This window comes from Odocoileus virginianus, unplaced genomic scaffold, assembly GCF_023699985.2.
Source record: "Odocoileus virginianus isolate 20LAN1187 ecotype Illinois unplaced genomic scaffold, Ovbor_1.2 Unplaced_Contig_97, whole genome shotgun sequence".
Taxonomy (NCBI): Eukaryota; Metazoa; Chordata; class Mammalia; order Artiodactyla; family Cervidae; genus Odocoileus; species Odocoileus virginianus.
Genome location: NW_027224414.1, coordinates 7005 through 26285, shown reverse-complemented (window position 1 = coordinate 26285; position 19281 = coordinate 7005). Strand labels below are relative to the sequence as shown.

Below are 19281 nucleotides of genomic sequence, written 5' to 3'. Positions count from 1 at the left end.
ATATCAACTGAAGACCTGGTTAATGCAAAAGGAAGTTTGGGGTGAGTGAGACACTCACCTGGTCCATAGAGAAGTTGACATGAGCCACATCAACTTGCTACTCCAGGAAACCCCTGTTTCCTGTTGTGGAGCTGCAGCAGCACATACCCAGCAATTCTTCCCTCACCCTGTCAGGCTCATCTCACCTTGCACACCCTTGACATTGAAGAAGAAGATATTTTCCATCTAGTGGAAGAGCTGAAACATGCTTCTCTCCAGCCTTCTGAAGGTGGTCATGGCTTCACTGTGTTTAGGTAAGGATGGTCCCAGTGGGATTATGACTCCTCTGTGACCTAAGGACTGGGGGAACAGGCAGTCTTATGGGTACCCTGGGAAGAAGGGGTAGTAGGATCTAAAATAGGATTTCTTTATTCCACACCACTTATTCCTAAAGTTCTGATTCTATTTTTTTTTTTTCTTTAGGATCCATTATTGCCCAGAAGGTAACTCAAGACCCACAACCAATGTTAGTATGGGAGAAAGAGGTTGTGACCCTGGACTGCACTTATGACACCAGTGAATCAAATTATAATCTTTTCTGGTACAAGCAGCTCAGCAGTGGGGCAATGATTTTTCTTGTTCGTCAGGATTCTTATAACCAGCAAAATGCCACAGAAGGTCGCTACTCATTGAATTTCCAGAAAGCAAGAAAATCTATCACACTTGTCATCTCAGCTTCACAGCTGGAGGACTCTGCAGTGTATTTCTGTGCACTGAGAGAGCCCACAGTGAGACGCAAGTAGGAGGGACTTGTACTAAAACCTAGGGCTCTGCTCCACCTGCTGTAGGGACCAGGGCAGGGAATTGGCAGGACAGATAGGAAGTAACTAGGATGACAGTGCAGGTGTAGGGTTGAAGGGAAGACACTCAGCCTGAGAACATACCTCTCTAGGTTCATAGACCGTGTTCAGAGCTCAAAAACACCTTTATCCCTGTCTCATTGTCTTGAAGGTAGACATATAGCATTTTTAGCCAAAGATTGGAAAGAAAGACAGCCACATAAAATCTCTGCCATTTGATGACCAGATTGGAATAGAAGAATTAGCTAAGTTCAGAAACATATGATGGAAAAATCAGTAAAAATATGTGTGAATTGTTGGTTTTTCTGATCAATTTTTCAATAAATATTTATGGATTATATATTGTGTGGAGGAAGAAAAATTCTCCTCTACCCTCTTTGTGTCCCTGGTTATGCCTAAGAATTAAACTGACAGGTTAGAGGAGAAAAGCATGCAAATTTTGTTAAACTTATACAGGTATATGGGAGCCTTCACAAGAAAATGAAGATCTGAAGAAGCACCCAGAGAAGGGATAGTTTTTATACTTCTTGGATGAAAAAACAATAAATCTGTGAAGAACTGACAAGACCATGGGCTATGCTAGTTCACTTACCCCCTGTGTATCTTAATCTTTCTTGAATACAAAGAGTCCTTGGTGCCATTATAGAATCTCTCTTCAAAAAAAGAATTTATTTACTGCTTTAGGCAGAAAAAAGGGATCCTTTCCTGCATTTACTCAAAATAATTTTTATGTCAAAGAGGCATAATTTGCCCTTTTAAAAAATTTGTTTATTTATTTACTTTACTTTACAATATTGTATTGGTTTTTGCCATACATTGACTTGAATCCGCCATGGGTGTACATGTGTTCCCCATCCTGAACCCCACTCCCACCTCCCTCCCCATCCCATCCTTCTGGGTCATCCCAGTGCACCAGCCCTGAGCACCCTGTCTCATGCATTGAACCTGGACTGGTGATTCGTTTCACATATGATAATATACATATTTCAATGCCATTCTCCCATATCATCCCACCCTCACCCTCTCCCACAGAGTCCAAAAGACTGTTCAATACATCTGTGTCTCTTTTGCTGTCTTGCATACAGGGTTATTGTTACCATATTTATAAATTCCATATATACACATTAGTATACGATATTGGTGTTCTTCTTTCTGGCTTACTTCACTCTGTACAATAGGCTCCAGTTTCATCCATCTCATTAGAACTGATTCAAATGTATTCTTTTTAATGGCTGAGTGATATTCCATTGTGTATATGTACCACAGCTTTCTTATCCATTCATCTGCTGATGGACATCTAGGTTGCTTCCATGTCCTGGCTATTATAAACCATACTGAGATGAACATTGGGGTACACGTGTCTCTTTCAATCCTGGTTTCCTCAGTATGTATGCCCAGAAGTGGGATTGCTGGGTCATATGGCAGTTCTATTTCCAGTTTTTTAAGGAACCTCCACACTGATTCTCCATAGTGGCTGTACTAGTTTGCATTTCCACCAACAGTGTAAGAGGGTTCCCTTTTCTCCACACCCTCTCCAGCATTTATTGCTTGTAGACTTTTTGATAGCAGCCATTCTGACTGATGTGAAATGGTACCTCATTGTGGTTTTGATTTGCATTTCTCTGATAATGAGTGATGTTGAGCATCTTTTCATGTGTTTGTTAGCCATCTGTATGTCTTCTTTGGAGAAATGTCTGTTTAGTTCTTTGGCCCACTTTTTGATTGGGTCTTTTATTTTTCTGGAATTGAGCTTCAGGAGTTGCTTGTGTATTTTTGAGATTAATTCTTTGTCCATTGCTTCATTTGCTATTATTTTCTCCCATTCTGAAGGCTGTCTTTTCACCTTGCTTACAGTTTCCTTTGCGGTTCAGAAGCTTTTAATTTTAATTAGGCCCAATTTGTTTATTTTTGCTTTTATTTCCAATATTCTTGGAGGTGGGTCACAGAGGAGCCTGCTGTGGTTTATGTCAGAGAGAGTTTTGCCTATGTTTTCCTCTAGGATTTTTATAATTTCTGGTCTTACATTTAGATCTTCAATCCATTTTGAGTTTATTTTTGTGTATGGTGTTAGAAAGTGTTCTAGTTTCATTCTTTTACAAGTGGTTGACCAGTTTTCCCAGCACCACTTGTTAAAGAGATTGTCTTTTCTCCATTGTATATTCTTGCCTCCTTTGTCAAAGATAAGGTGTCCATAGGTGTGTGGATTTATCTCTGGGCTTTCTATTTTGTTCCATTGATCTATATTTCTGTCTTTGTGCCAGTACCATACTGTCTTGATGACTGTGGCTTTGTAGTAGAGCCTGAAGTCAGGCAGGTTGATTCCTCCAGTTTCATTCTTCTTTCTCAAGATAGCTTTGGCTATTTGAGGTTTTTTTTATTTCCATACAAATTGTGAAATTATTTGTTCTAGTTCTGTGAAAAATACCGTTGGTAGCTTGATAGGAATTGCATTGAATCTATAGATTGCTTTGTGTAGTATACTTATTTTCACTATATTGATTCTTCTGATCCATGAACACGGTATATTTCTCCATCTACTTGTGTCCTCTTTGATTTCTTTCATCAGTGTTTTATAGTTTTCTATATATAGGTCTTTTGTTTCTTTAGGTAGGTATATTCCTAAGTATTTAATTCTTTTCATTGCAATGGTGAATGGAATTATTTCCTTAATTTCTCTTTTTGTTTTCTCATTGTTAGTGTATAGGAATACAAGGGATTTCTGTGTGTTAATTTTATATCCTGCAACTTTACTATATTCATTGATTAGCTCTAGTAATTTTCTGGTAGAGTCTTTAGGGTTTTCTATGTAGAGGATCATGTCATCTGCAAACAGTGAGAGTTTTACTTCTTCTTTTCCTATCTGGATTCCTTTTATTTCTTTTTCTGCTCTGATTGCTGTGGCCAAAACTTCCAAAACTATGCTGAATAGTAGTGGTGAGAATGGGCACCCTTGTCTTGTTCCTGACTTTAGGGGAAATGCTTTCAATTTTTCACCATTGAGGATAATGTTTGCTGTGGGTTTGTCATATACAGCTTTTATTATGTTGAGGTATGTTTCTTCTATTCCTGCTTTCTGGAGAGTTTTTATCATAAAAGGATGTTGAATTTTGTCAAAGGCTTTTTCTGTATCTATTGAGATAATCATATAGCTTTTATTTTTCAATTTGTTAATGTGGTGTATTATATTGATTGATTTGTGGATACTGAAGAATCCTTGCATCCCTGGGATAAAGCCCACTTGGTCATGATGTATGATTTTTTAAAATACATATCTTTATTCTGTTTGCTAGAATTTTGTTAAGGATTTTTACAGCTATGTTCATCAGTGATATTGGCCTGTAGTTTTATTTTTTGTGGCATCTTCCAGGTTTTGGTGTAAGGGTGATGGTGGCCTCATAGAATGAGTTTGGAAGTTTACCTTCCTCTGCAACTTTCTGGAAGAGTTTGAGTAGGATAGATGTTAGTTCTTCTCTAAATTTTTGGTAGAATTCAGCTGTGAAACAGTCTGGTTCTGGGCTTTTGTTTATTGGAAGATTTCTGAGTACAGTTTCAATTTCTGTGCTTGTTATGGGTCTGTTAAGATTTTCTATTTCTTCCTGGTACAATTTTGGAAAGTCGTACTTTTCTAAGAATTTGTCAATTTCTTCCAAATTGTCCATTTTATTTGCATATAGTTGCTGATAGTAGTCCCTTATGATCTTCAAAGAGGCATGAATTGGGTTGACATATTCTGGTTTCCTTCAATTATGTTATAGGCGTGGTTTTCAATTATGAAAGTTCTCTCAGAATGATATCTCTTTTTATAGACCATGCTGTTTTATACTGTTTCTGAATTAGTTTGATTTAGGTCTGTTTGGTGTGAGTCCATGGTACTCATATTTATTTTCTAAGGTGACTACTATGCAATCTTTCTCTGTTTGTAAAGGGCTTTTAATATTTTTCTTTATATTTGAGCTTTTACCTTATCTTCAAACAAATTTCCCTCTCTATATTCCTACATGTTCATGTCTCTATACATAATTAATTTAACTTTCTTTTTTATATTTATTTTAAATTTTCTTCCAAGTGTAAAAATGTTATTTAGAGTAAATAACTATAGTATTTAACTCAAGAAGTTAGTATGAACAATAAGACAAAATGAAAGAAGCCAAAGTGAATGAATTAAAGCAGAAATTGGCTGGTCAAGGGAAAATAATAAAATCAATAATAAAACCATAATCTGACATTTTGAAAGGGATTATTTTAATACTTGCAAGTGTATTAACAGATGGATTTTATCTGGAAAGATTTCCTTTTGACGATTCATTCACTATGGCTGTTCAGAGCATATGAATTTGTGCAAGCTTATCTGAATTTGGTAGCTCTTACAAATACTTGGATTCCTCTCTAATTTGATTGACATTATAAATATAGCATTTATTCCTTTTCTTTAATCTCCTTGTTGCATTTATGTTATTTCTGTGGTGTATAAGAAAAAAATGATGAGTTTTTCTCAACCATGTTTACATTGAAATCTTGGCTTCCACTTACTGCTTGTGTATTTGTCTTTTATTGTGAGGGGCTCCACGTTTTACTCTAGAAGGTGCTGGAGTAGTAACTGTGGTTCAAATTTATGAGATGTATAGATGCTTCAGATTTCTGGAGTGCATCTGAAAATTATTCTCCTTTCTGTCCATAAACCTGTCATAATCTTCTGGAAGTCTCACAACAATGATGATTCTGTAGAGATCAAACCATGGTTTAAATAAAGTAGCTGTATAGGAAGGACCAGGCTTCATGAATAAAGGCAAGAAAAAGGGAAGAATTTTGGCTTTTACCGCTTGTATTTAATATTGTACCAGGGGTTCTAGTCAGTGCAATAAGGCAAGAGGAGGAAACAAAATACAAAGAGTTTTGAATGGAAAAGTGAACCTATCTTTAGTCACAGATGGTATAATTGTCTGAGTATAAAATCCAATGGGATCTATGAAAGAAATCTACCAGAAAAAATAAGAAAGTTAAAGTCAAATATACACCTCCCATATGATCAAGCTATTTCACCCCAGGTGTTTACCCAAGAGAAATGAAAGCATGTCTATAAAAGAAAATTTATTCACACATATTCATAGCAACTTTATGTGTAACAGTCCTAAACTGGGACTAACCTAAGTGTACATCAATAGGTGAATAGATAGGAAAATTGTTTTGGATCCATATAATGGAATACTATTCAGCAACACAGAAGAATAAGCCATTGATACTTATAACCATGAAAGAATCTTAAAATAATTATGCTGAATGAAGGAAGCTAAACAAAAAGTATATATTATCCCATTTATATCATGTTATAAAATATGTAAACTAATTAATAACAAGTTTTGCATGAAAATGGGAGTAGGAGGTAGAGAGAGGGATTGAGAGGACCACAAACAGATGTGAGGAAACTTTTGGTGGTGATGCGCAGTTCATTATCTTGATTGTGATGATGGTCTCACAATTATGCATATGTATGTACATACATATTTGTCTAATCTTATGAAAGCTTACTTTAAATAAGTGCAGTATATTTTTATGAAAATTATGCTTTAAAATAATGGCATTAAAATCCAAATTTAACAAATATCTTTCTTCATTGTTGTACAAGACTTCTGCTGCTGCTGGTGCTGCTAAGTCGCTTCAGTCGTGTCCGACTCTGTGTGACCCCATAGACGGCAGCCCCATGACTCAAATGCAAATATTTGTCCTCTACATTCTTACTGGCCTTAATATATATATATATATATATATATATATATATATATATATATATATATATTTTAAAGCGTGAGTAACAACTTTCTGTATCTGTTCATTCTATACTTATTTTTTCAACTCAGCGTCATCAAACCTGTATTGTTTTCCCCTTTTATAGCAGAATAAAAGTTTCTAGCTGTTTTTCCTGAATTCCTTTCCAGCATAATTCTGAGGCAGGTTCTGACAATGTGATTTGGAAGTCAAAGGAGAAAGGAAGAAATATGTGAGGCCAACCAGTATCTGAGTCTGCTTTTCCTACTTAATCTGAATCTGGGAAACCAGTCACACGTTGACTTTGGACTCATGGAACTCCCTGATCTGAAACTGTGGAGAGTCAACTCTCTGAAAGAACCTGAGCTAAGCTCCCATCTATGTGTCTAGGGACTAATGATTCCAGGGGCTTTACTGACTGTTTCCTTCTCCAGAACTTTATCCTGATAGCCCTCAGGATTTTTGGTTTCTTTTAATTTGTTTAAAATAAAATGAACATTCATAAAAAGCCAGCTTAAAAAAAATGAGCTAAAGAAGACTTCTTTTTGCTGCTGGTACTTCACAGAGAAGGATCATTTAACACAACTTGTAGAGTCATGGGCTTCCCAGGTGGCGCTAGTGGTAAAGAACCAACCTGCCAGTGCAGAAGACAAAGAGACATGGGTTCAGTCCCTGGGTCAGGAAGATCCTCTGGAGGAGGATATGGCAATGCACTCCAGTATTCTTGCCTGGAGGATCCCATAGACAGAGGAGCCTGGTGGGCTACAGTCTATAGGGTTGCAAAGAGTCTGACACAACTGAAGCGACTTAGCACAGTATAGTCATGGAAACATTTTTCCATTCTGAGCCCAGAGCTTTCTCCCTGAACCTTGGCAACTATCTTTGTCTAGACAATGATCACAAATGAAATTTTGTTGGACTGTTTTCAACAAAATCTCTTAGGGAGCTTTCAAAATTACAAATTCACAAGTCTCAATTCTGGAAAATATGATTCATGAAATTTGTGGTGTATCCAGAATCTGTAATTTTAAATCATGCACATATTGATTTTATCATCAGCTGTTGTATAAATATCAATTTGTAAATCTTTAATGATTTGAAAAGCTGGGAAAGAACAGTCCTAACTCACGCTCCAGGCTTTTGACAGAAATTCACACCTTTGGCTCAACATCGCTCACTATCAGAGAAATGCAAATCGAAACCACAACGAGGTACCATTACATGCCAGTCAGGATGGCTGCTATCCAAAAGTCTACAAGCAATAAATGCTGGAGAGGGTGTGGAGAAAAGGGAACCCTCTTACACTGCTGGTGGGAATGTAAACTAGTACAGCCACTATGGAGAACAGTGTGGAGATTTCTTAAAAAACTGGAAATAGAACTGCCATATGACCCAGCAATACCACTTCTGGGCATACACACCAAGGAAACCAGATCTGAAAGAGACACGTGCACCCCAATGTTCATCGCAGCACTGTTTATAATAGCCAGGACATGGAAGCAACCTAGATGCCCATCAGCAGACGAATGGATAAGGAAGCTATGATACATATACACAATGGAATATTACTCAGCCATTAAAAATAATTCATTTGAATCAGTTCTAATGAGATCACATCTTTGGGGTTCCAGACATGGAGGAGGAAAATTATTTGGTTAAAGTTTGGCATCAAAATGTTGGTATAACATTTTGCTTATTACTTATTACCTTAAGTAATAAAAAGTATATTTGAGATTAGATATCTACTGAGGGTATTGTTGGTAGGATTTAGTAAGATTAGTATTTGTTGCTCAGACAGTAAAGAATCTACCTGCAATGTGGGAGACACAGGTTCGATCCCCAGGTTGGGAAGATCCCCTGGAGAAGGGAATGGCAACCCACTCTGGTATTCTTGCCTGGAGAATTCCATGGACAGAGGAGCCTGGCGGGCTACAGTCCATGGGGTCACAAAGAATCAGATATGACTAAATGACTAATACTCAGCCAGCTTGAAACTGTGAGAGAATAAGATATTCATATCAGAACATCAAAGGAATTTCATAAATTCAATTATGGTGTTTCTTTCTGACTAGGATTCATATTTTCATTTTCAAATGATTTTTATATTCAGGAATATATGACTATTAGTAAGATATGTGACTTTTCCTCCTTAAAAGCTTTTATTAAAAGATAGAATTCCTTACAATTGATATAATTTAGGACTAGTCCCTCATAGCTCAGTTGGTAAAGAATCTGCCTGTAGAGCAGGAGATCCAGGTTTGATTCCTGGGTCAGGAAGATCCCCTGGAGAAGGAAATGGCAAACCACTCCAGTATTCTTGCCTGGAGAATCCCATGGGCAGAGGAGCCTTGCAGGCTACAGTCCATGGGGTTGCAAGAGTTGGACAAGACTTAGCGACTAAACCAACCAACCAAGGAAACAGTGCATTTCAAAAAAGAGTGATTCCTCAAAGATTGTTTGTTCATCATTTTTGTTTAATTGGACAGATATTTTGTGATGTAATAATCTCAGTTTACTGCTCTACATATTAGGGTACAGTGTTGAAAAAAAGAATCACTCAGTAATGACTTGATTTTTTATTACTTCTTCTAAGTTCAACACCAAATGCTTTTCTGGTATTTGATGAATTATGGCTAGCTCACACTGAATACATGAGGATGTAAAGGACTGTTTTAACATGCTCAAGGAAATTGGTATCTTTTCAGTTACAGACATACCCTAGGGATGTTCTGTTAAAGGACTTCTGTCAGGTAGAGACCTAACAACAAAATAGACCTAAGAGGTTAGAGCAACTTGGTCAGATTTCCAAGTGCCATCTGAAGACTGGTATATGTCTCAAAAATAAAGCTGGGGATGGGAACATGTTCCAGAGACTAAGTCACAAGCATCCCATTCCTCTCTCTGTCCACAAGGGGGTGCAGCTTCCTGACACCAACACACTTCCTGTGTGAAATACAGGCTTTGACTTGTCACTTCACTGTGATCTCAACCTTTCTTCCTCTTAAAAGAAGTGTCAGGTGTCACCTCTTTATTCGGGTGACACTCCAGAGATGAGCTCCTCTCCAGGTTTAGTGACTGTGATACTCCTAATGCTTGGTAAGTAAAATGCCTCTTAAAACACGGATTCTTCCTTCTATTATGTCAGCAAAATCTTTAACCATAATTTTATCCCAGAAAAATATGCCCCAGGTGACACAAAATTTTTATTTATAATTTGCCCAGGACAAACCCATGGAAACTCAGTGACCCAGATGGATGGCCAAGTGACTCTTTCAGAAGGGACTTCTGTGACTATAAACTGCACTTATTCAACCTCTGGGTACCCTACTCTTTTCTGGTATGTCCAATATCCTGGAGAAGGTCCACAGCTCCTCCTGAAAGCCACAAAGGCCAACGAGAAGGGAAGCCACAAAGGTTTTGAAGCCACATACAATACAGAAACCACCTCCTTCCACTTGGAGAAAGCCTCAGTCCAAGAGTCAGACTCGGCTGTGTACTACTGTGCTCTGAGTGACACAGTGACGGAAACTGCAGGGGGAGCTGAGCACAAACTCTGAGCAGCAGCGGGGCCTGGATGCGGAGTGTCTCTGATCCCCTCTGGTCCCAGAAGAGTTTATGGTGGTTTGTCACTCAGTCTCTGGTTGATACAAACATCATACCAACATCTAGAGCATAAGAACAAGAAGTAAACATTCCCCTTGTGTGAATGCTGAGTCATTTCAGTCATGTCCGACTCTTTGGGACCCCATGGGCTGTAGCCCGCCAGGCTCCTCTGTCCATGGAATTCTTCAGGCAAGAATACTGGAGTGGGTTGCCATACCCTCCTCCAGGGGATCTTCTCGATGCAGGGATCAAACCTGGGTCTGCTGCATTGCAGGCAGATTCTTTACCACTGCATCACTGGGAAACGTTCCCTTTACCCAACCTCTTATTAGTGAAGCTAAAAACTGTCTGACACCAATGGTTCCTTATCAAAGACCAAAGTAATTTCAAGGTTAAACCATATAAACAACGCAATAGTCCCTTGCTCATCCTTGCAGTCAAAATCCATGCCCTGCAGGTTGTTCCAGGCCAACTTGATGGGTTTTGCTTTACTGAGTTTTACTATACTTTTAGTATACAATATACTTTTAGAGAGCCAGAGTGCACCAGAGAAGGTGTCATTTGCATAGTGTCTTCCTGACAGAGCATGCAGGAGAAGTAATAGGAGAGCTACAGCCTCCAAAAAACATGACTTTTAAAAAACCTTATTTTTAGATTGAAGTATAGTTGATACACAGTGTTGTGTTAGTGTCAGGTGTACAGCAAAGTAACCGTTATGCACACGAGTATAGTATGTGATACACATAGCATATGGATTCTTTTCCAGATTTTCCCTTATAGATTATTGGAAAATATCGAGTATTTTGTAATAAACATGAAATTGTGAGAGATAAGGAAGTGAGAGAATATGGTGTATTGAAAAGAATAATAGAGCAATCAATCTCTGTATTGCCCTGCAAATATACTCCTGGTCTTTGCAAATATTGGTGCAATCCTATTTAATTAACATCTGTTTATTGGCACACTTAGGAGTGCTTTCGCTGCTTGGGAGAAAGTTTTAAGCACAGACGTGAACAACATATGTTTTCTGGTTCTGCAGTGGCTATTATGGTAAGAATGACTAAAAATATTATTGCCCTTGAAATGCCTGCTGCTTCTAAAATAGTTTTCTTTGCTTCATCCTTCCACCTTCATGAAAATATTTTCTTCTACTTTTTTCAAAGGCTGTATTTGTAGGCTTTGTGAATGAGCTATAGTCATAACATTAATATATTTTTGTTATGCACTGTTGGTTTAAATCTAGTATATATTAGCTATGCATTGTTGGTTTAAATCTAGTTAATCTTTTATTAGATTGGTTTAAATGCAAATTTTATTTTTAAAGTTCTATAAATAAAATGCATGTCAAAGTATACTTTAAAAAATACAAAATGTTGTGCAATAAAATGTTTTCTCTGAAATTTGTATAAACATAGTAGATTAATAATACACATTTATCTCTAAGATAGTAAAGAAATCAGAAAGGGTATAAACCTGCAAACACAAAAAGAATAGATAAGGAGATCATAGCACATAGTGATGTCAACAAAATGTCAGAAGGTGAGAAGTGTAAGGAAGAATTAAAGCTTGTGTTACAGACTAGATGAAGAAGAAACCTAGGTTCAGTGCGAGAGGTGTCACAATGTGTTCTGTGGAAGAGTTTAAAAGAGAAGGACCAGTTACCTTTGAATAGTTGAGAAAGATGGTGTTGCTCTCGCAAGTGCCTGTGTATGTATGGGTTGAAGGTTTGTGGCGGGTGCTAAAATAGGAGGCCTGAGTGAGATTACTTATAAGTACAGAAGACCAATGCTCTCCACAATTCTTTATAGTAGTGTTAGTTGCTCAGTCATGTCTGACTCTTTATGACCCCATGGACTGTAGCCTGCCAGGCTCCTCTGTCCATGGGATTCTCCAGGCAAGAATACTGGAGTGGGTTGCCATTCCCTTCTCCAGGGGATCTTCCTGACCCAGGGATCAAACCTGGGTCTCCTGCATTGCAGGCAGATTCTTTACTATCTGAGCCACCAGGGAATTTATGACAAGCAATAATTGCTTTCTAAATCCAGAAGAAAAGTGGAAGTTAGTCTTTGATGAATTAAGAACATCACATACAAAATTGTTCCAAACTTTGTGTATTACTTGGGCTTCCCTGGTGGCTCAGATGGTAAATAATCTGCCTGCAATGCAAGAAGTTTAACACACATAAAATCAGCACATTTTAATAAATATACATATTTATATATTGAGTAGATATTCTTCACCATAGCTGTGTAAATTTTTAAAGATATGAGATATGGAACAGAGGTTAAATTTATTCTTTGTAATCCACAGGACCAGAGAATCCAAATCACAGGAGAGGGGCTTCTACCTCTGGAAATGAAATAGTCTTGGTTGCCCAGGGACCATTTCTTACAACAGGTTCTTTAGGGTCAATCTTCTATTTGCACTATTTCTCTAGAAGACACAGGCAATATTGAGGCTTTCTTAGGTTTATTCTCACAGAGGTAACCAGAAAATTCCAAGTAATTAAAGTGGTTTTGGCAGAGGAAGATAAGTCTGGAAACTCACAGAAGTTAAGGGGAAGTGTCTTGGGGGAAGAACATTTTATTGGGGAAATGTCAATGTCAATGTCTTGGGGAAAGAACATTTTAGTGGAGTTTGGAAGAAAAATAATCGAATATAGGCTCTGAGCCAGTGATGGCCAAGGCAGCAGAAGCATGCCAGTAGAACTGATTCATACTCTGGAGGAAATCCCACTAAGGCTCTGAGTCATTCACCGCTTTTAAGATATGTGTGAGTTTAAGGTGTCTAATATAATGATTTGATATATGTATATATTTTGAAGTGATAACACTGATAAGGTTAGTGAACACATCTTTCACTGCACATAATTACCAGGGTTTTTGTCTTGTTGTTATTATGGTGAGAATATTTAAGGTCTGTACTCCTAGCCACTCTCAAATGAAAAGTACAGTATTGTTAACTATAGTCACAGTTAACAGGCAAGACCAGCTTAGAGGAACACAATCTAAGATAATAGGCATTTGGGATATCAAATGATCTTTTTTCTCTTATACTCTTCTTTGGCTTACATGTTCCTTTTAGAAAGATTTTCTCCCCATAGTAGACAAAAGAGCATGGTATACAGGCTGAAAAGGAAGGTTTTATATTTTTATGTTTAAGAGTGAATCATGGTGCTTTTCTAATTTCAAAACTAATATCAGGCCCATCATTGGATAAAGAGCAACAGCATCTACCTCCTTCTAACTTACTAAAAATGACTCAGTTGTGTGCAGAGGTGTAAATCTTGATCTCTACATCCTTACTGTGCATTTAAAATTTCAATCTAAAACATAATTTGCTTGATCTTTGCTGTTTTTATGCATCAGAGTCCCTCATAGGCACAGGTATGAGAAGGACATTTAACCAGAGAGTTCAGTAGTTAGAGATGTGGCCACCAGATGGTGGTGCACCTCTGCTGATCAGAACATGTGGAGGGTTCCTTTGAGTGGATTCTGAATGGATATAGGCTTAGGGCAGAAGCAGAGCCTTTTTCTTATTGGCTGGGTAGACAATGAAAGAAACCACTAGAGAAAAGAAGGGACACTTGGTAACAGAAGCAGCTCTCCTGGCTGGAGACTGCAGGTCCACAATTGATCCTAAATGGGAAAAACAATGAAGACACCCATTGGAGCTTTAATCACATTCTTGTGGCTGCAGCTGGACTGTGAGTTGAGGGTTTAAGGGAAATAGAGTGTATTAGTAGATATTCTTTAGACACCAAGACTGGCTTTATTCAGGTTTCTTCTAGTTATTGTAGAAAAGGAAAAGTAAACTCTAGAGCTAAATAATCTGACAACCCTTCTCCTTTCTCTGACTTCTGCTTTCTCCATAGGTGTCAGCCTGGGAAACGAGGTGGAGCAGAGTCCTTCTACCCTGAGTGTCCAGGAGGGAAACAGCTCTGTTATCACCTGCACTTACACAGATGGTAACTCAGAGTATTTCCCTTGGTATAAGCAAGAACCTGGGAAAGGTCCCCAGCTCCTTATAGCTATTCGTTCAAATAAGGGCAAAGAGGAAGACCAGAGACTGACTGTTTTGTTGAATACGACGGCCAAACATCTCTCCCTGCACATCGCAACCACTGAAGCTGGAGACTCAGCTGTCTACTTCTGTGCAGCAAGGACACAGTGCTTCCCAGGCATCTTCTGTCTGTACTCAAACCTGTGACTGGGGCAGCCCCCTTCCTTTGGTGCAAGCTTCAAATATGACAAATGTTATATTGTTTGTCTGCAGGTGGAAACTGATGTGCTAGTCATAAAAACATGTGAAAGAAAGTGAAAGTCACTCAGTTGTGTCCAACTCTTTGCGACCCCATGGACTATACAGTCCATGGGATTCTCCAGGCCAGAATACTGGAGTGGGTAGCCTTTCCCTTCTCCAGGGGATCTTCCCAACCCAGGGATCGAACCCAGGTCTCCTGCATTGCAGGCAGATTCTTTACCAGCTGAGCCACAGGGGAAGCCCAAGAATACTGGAGTGGGTAGCCTATCCCTTCTCCAGGGGATCTTCCAGATCCAGGAATCAAACCAGGGTCTCCTGCATTGCAGGTGATTCTTTACCAACTGAGCTATCAGGGAAGCCATAAAAAGCATTGGATAAGAATATTAGGCTCAAGAAGCTAGAAAGGGTTAGAACATGTTGTTGGATACCTGTTGCTTACTGAATTCTTGAAGAGAGTTAGTAATTTACTGATTTATTTTGAAATTGTAAGACCGACTTTACATTTTGCCATTCAGACTCCTGTTCTATAAATACTCCCCCTGTTATCCATATCACAATCTTATTATGAATGAGTTTTTAAAATATTGTGCTTTGAAAACAGCATATTTTTCTGATTATACAAATTACATGCCAAATATAAGAAAATGCTTTCTATAATTAATATGATATTGACAATTCTATGATCACACAATGTCACTAATATTGTTTACTCTTTTTATAAATTCCTATCTTAATTAGTATCTTTTTCCACTTAATATTAAATATTGAACTGAACATTCCTCATTTCATTGTCTTGTTCCCAAACATCAGCTTTGAAATAGCTCTATGAGAAATATTAATAAATTACAATTTTACATTGTCTGACATCCCTTTTATGTGCATTGACCACCTTCTTATTGAGAAAATGTGACATGTGTTTTCCTTTAGTGTCCAGTAACAGTATATATTTTTTGTGTGTTTGAGGAAAAGTAAGATAGAAAGTGATTTGAAAATGTCATGTTCAAATGATTGCAAATCAAATGGTGTATTTGCCTTCTCCTGTCTCTGGACAATTTACTGCAAACTTCATGGCCTTCTCTTGATGCTAGGAGGCCAGTCTGGGTGTTGATAGCCTCCATGTTTCTTCCTTTCCTTAGGGGGAGGCTGGCTGCTCACATCTGTCTTGTTTCCTCCAGGCCAGCAGGGTGGGGCCGCCACTGCCCATGCTCACGAGGCATCTGCAGAGCCTCACTCTGGCTGCTCTTTGAGTCCTGGGAGCAGAGACAGGGTGGGGTGGTGTTTGAGTCAGACGTCGTGTGATGGATGGTACCCCTGGGCCACTTTTGATGATTGGCAGGCAAGGCATCCCCGGAGACTGGGGGGCAGTCCTGAGGGAGCCAGTGCCCTGGTAGTAGGAAACTTCTCCACTTTACTGCCCTCCTGGAGACCTGGCTGCCGTTCCCAGGGGCTCCCCACTCCCCAGCTGAGTAGCACCCCTAAGTGTTCTGGGTGAGGAGAGAAAGGGGTGAGTCTTCTCTGTAGGTTCTCCCAAAGCTGGAGGGCAGATGCTCACTCACAGGCTCTCACTTTCCTCTGTGGAGAAATCGCAGGTCAAGAATGTTTCTCCTGGAGCCCAGCTGTGTGCTGTGAGGGAGGGGTGATGAAGGTAATGGGAAATTGTTCCCCTAACCCTCTGCAGTGTGTCTGACGTCAGACGGTGTGCTGGAACTTCTCTGCTGGATTTCTGGACTTCTCAAAGCTCCCTTGGAGTATGACTGTGAAAATTGGTGTTTTTGGCGGGGTGAAAAGATGGTAGAAGATTCCTATTTTGCTATTTTGAATTCAGTATTTTAAATCTTAATTCCTAAGTAATTACATAGAAAAATGGACTATTTTTGATTTATATTTCTGTTTATTTTGAATTTTAATCCATTGTGGAGATCATGTAGCCATCACAAGATCCTGACACAGAACAGCCTCACTGCTCCCCAGAATGCCCCGTGCTCCCCTTTTGTGAAGACAAACTGCCCGATTCCTGTGCTGTGCTTAGTCACTCAGCTGTGTCCAACTCTTCTCGACCCCATGGACCGTAGCCCGCCCAGGCTCGTCTGTCCATGGGGATTCTCCAGGCAATATATTGGAGTGGGTTGTCATGCCCTCCTAAAGGGGATCTTTCCAACTTGGGGATCAAATTCAGATTTCCCGCATTGCAGGCAGATTCTTTATTGACTGAACCACCAGGGAAGCCCATGAATACTGGAGTGGGTAGCCTATCCCTTCTCCAGGGCATCTTCCCAACCCAGGAATTGAACTGGGGTCTCCTGCATTACAGGCAGATTCTTTACCAGCTGAGCTACCAGGGAAGCACCGCCTGCCCATACCTAACTCATTTCAAAAATTAAAAAAATATATAAATTCAGAGTTTGATGTGAGACTGTCAAAAGAATTGTTCCGGGTGTGGAAGTACTTTGAGTAACAGAATACAATCATGAGATCCTTTAATTGAGAAGTTTAAAAGACTTAAATAATACGAAGAGAAATTAATGATATTTCACATTTAGTCAACCAGTTGTTAGAAAAATGTTGGGTGTTTTTAAATTAGAGAACAATTCCTACTGTATGTGGTTCCGTCAAACTTAATGGAGATTCCCCTGCAAGATCTAAAGATGCTTCAAACAATTTTGCTGAGGCTGTCATTACTGTGACAGGAAGTTGTGAACAGTGAAGTGAAAGTCACTCAGTCATGTCTGACTCTTTGTGAGCCCATGGACTATACTGTCCATGGATTTCTCCAGGCCAGAATACTGGAGTGGGTAACCTTTCCATTCTCCAGGGGATCTTCCCAACCCAGGGATCGAACCCAGGTCTCCCGCATTGCAGGTGGATTCTTTACCAACTGAGCCACAGAAGAAGCCCAAGAATACTGGAGTGGGTAGTCTATCCCTTCTATAGCGGATCTTCCCAATCCAGGAATCTAACTGGGGTCTCCTGCATTGCAGGTGGATTCTTTACCAACTGAGCTATCAGGGGAAGATAAGTTTTGGCTAATGTATCAAGAAATAGGCTGTGATAGGCAGTGGGTCTTTGTTGTTTGCCATGGTGTTGAGTCATATCCCTAGGCATGGCTTTCCTGTTATATTCATACAAACAAAGATTTATTACAGACAGGAAGTGGTTAGGGCTGTGGTAGCACAGGTGTAGGGTTGGGGGTGGAATCAGTGGTGATCTTATGGTTAGCTGTCTTATGGAGGTGTATGAGATCACCTGCTATGTATTTCCTTTAGAGCTGGGCAGTATAGGATGTATAACAGTTTGGTATGGCTTGTTTATGGTCCCAGTTGAGTTAATGGGATGAATATAAGTTCAAAGGCTTGATAACCTAATGACAAAACTAAGGTATCTAATCTGGCTTTCATGAACAGAGCTGGACTGTCAAAATTAGTAGAGAATAAAAGGGGATTTCTGTGACAGGAGTCAATCTCTGCAACCTCAGCCTAAGCTCCTTAGCAAAGGGTGATTAGATTTTCCTGCTTTGGCCCCAAGATGGGCAACTGAAAATATTGATAGTGAGGAGAAGCACTATTGTAACAATAGGCAGAATAGAAGAGCTTAAGTTCTTTGTCTTCTTACCATAAAGTGATTTATTTCTACCTTAGGTGGAAGAACAGAACACAGATGTGAGGATGCATGGTTAGGATATCTTATATTATTTCCATAATACATTACGGATAATATTTTTAAATTAAATATTTTTAAATTAAAGAGCTACCCACTCATTTCCTTCACAGAAGCAATGACCCAACACAGCAGTGTATGTGTAGCTGGGTGGCGGTTCTTCCTTGCAATATCAAATTTAACTTGTGTTTATTTTAAGATGTAATTGCTACCAGTTGAAGAGCTGGTTAATACAAAAGGAAGTTTGGGGTGAGTAGGACTCTCACCTGGTTTATAGAGAAGTTGATGTAACCCACATCAACTTGCTAAACTAACTGCATCAACTTGCTACTCAACTTGCTACATCAACTAACCCCTCTTTCCGGTTGTGGGGCAGCAGCAGCACATACCCAGCAGTTCTTCCCTCACCCTGTCAGGCTCACCTCACCTTGCAAAGCCTTGACATTGAAGAAGAAGATATTTTCCATCTAGTGGAAGAGCTGAAACATGCTTCTCTCCAGCCTTCTGAAGGTGGTCGTGGCTTCACTGTGTTTAGGTAAGGATGGTCCTGGTGGGATTGTGCCTCCTCTGTGACCTAAGGACCAAGGGAACAGGCAGTCTTAAGGGTACCCTGGGAAGGAAGCCTAGCTGAATGTAAAGTAGAGTTTCTTTATTGTACACCACTTATTCCTAAATTTCTGTTGTTTTTTGTTCAGTAGCTAAATTGTGTCTGACTCTTTGCAACCCCATGGACTGCAGAACACCAGGCTCCCCTGTCCTCTCTATCTCCCAGAGTTTGCTCAAATTCACATCCACTGAGTCAGTGAAACTATCTAATCATCCCATCTTCTGATGCACCCTTCCTCTTTTGTCTTCAATCTTTCCAAGAATCAGGGTCTTTTCCAATATGTCCACTCTTTGCCTCAGGTGGCCAAAGTATTCGAGCTTCAGCTTCAGCATCAGTCCTTTCAATGAATATTCAGGGTTGACTTCCTTTAGGATTGACTGGTTTGATCTCCTTGCAGTCCAAGGGACTCTCAGGAGTCTTCTCCAGCACCACAATTTGAAAGCATCAATTCTTCAACACTCAGCCTTCTTTATGGTCCAAGTCTTACATCCATACATGACTACTGGAAAACCCATAGCTTTGACTATACATATCTTTGTGAGCAAAGTGATG

The 19281-nt window shown here is 39.3% G+C and overlaps 1 long non-coding RNA gene across 1 annotated transcript; it reads right to left on the bottom strand.

Annotated features, from left to right (window-relative positions):
• Positions 1-14924: 14924 nt before the first annotated feature.
• LOC139034258 (uncharacterized) lies at positions 14925-18701 on the bottom strand. The gene is made up of 2 exons (XR_011486672.1): positions 18550-18701; positions 14925-15718 (listed from the first exon to the last, which is right to left on the bottom strand). It is a non-coding gene; the product is annotated as an uncharacterized lncRNA (long non-coding RNA).
• Positions 18702-19281: the final 580 nt, after the last annotated feature.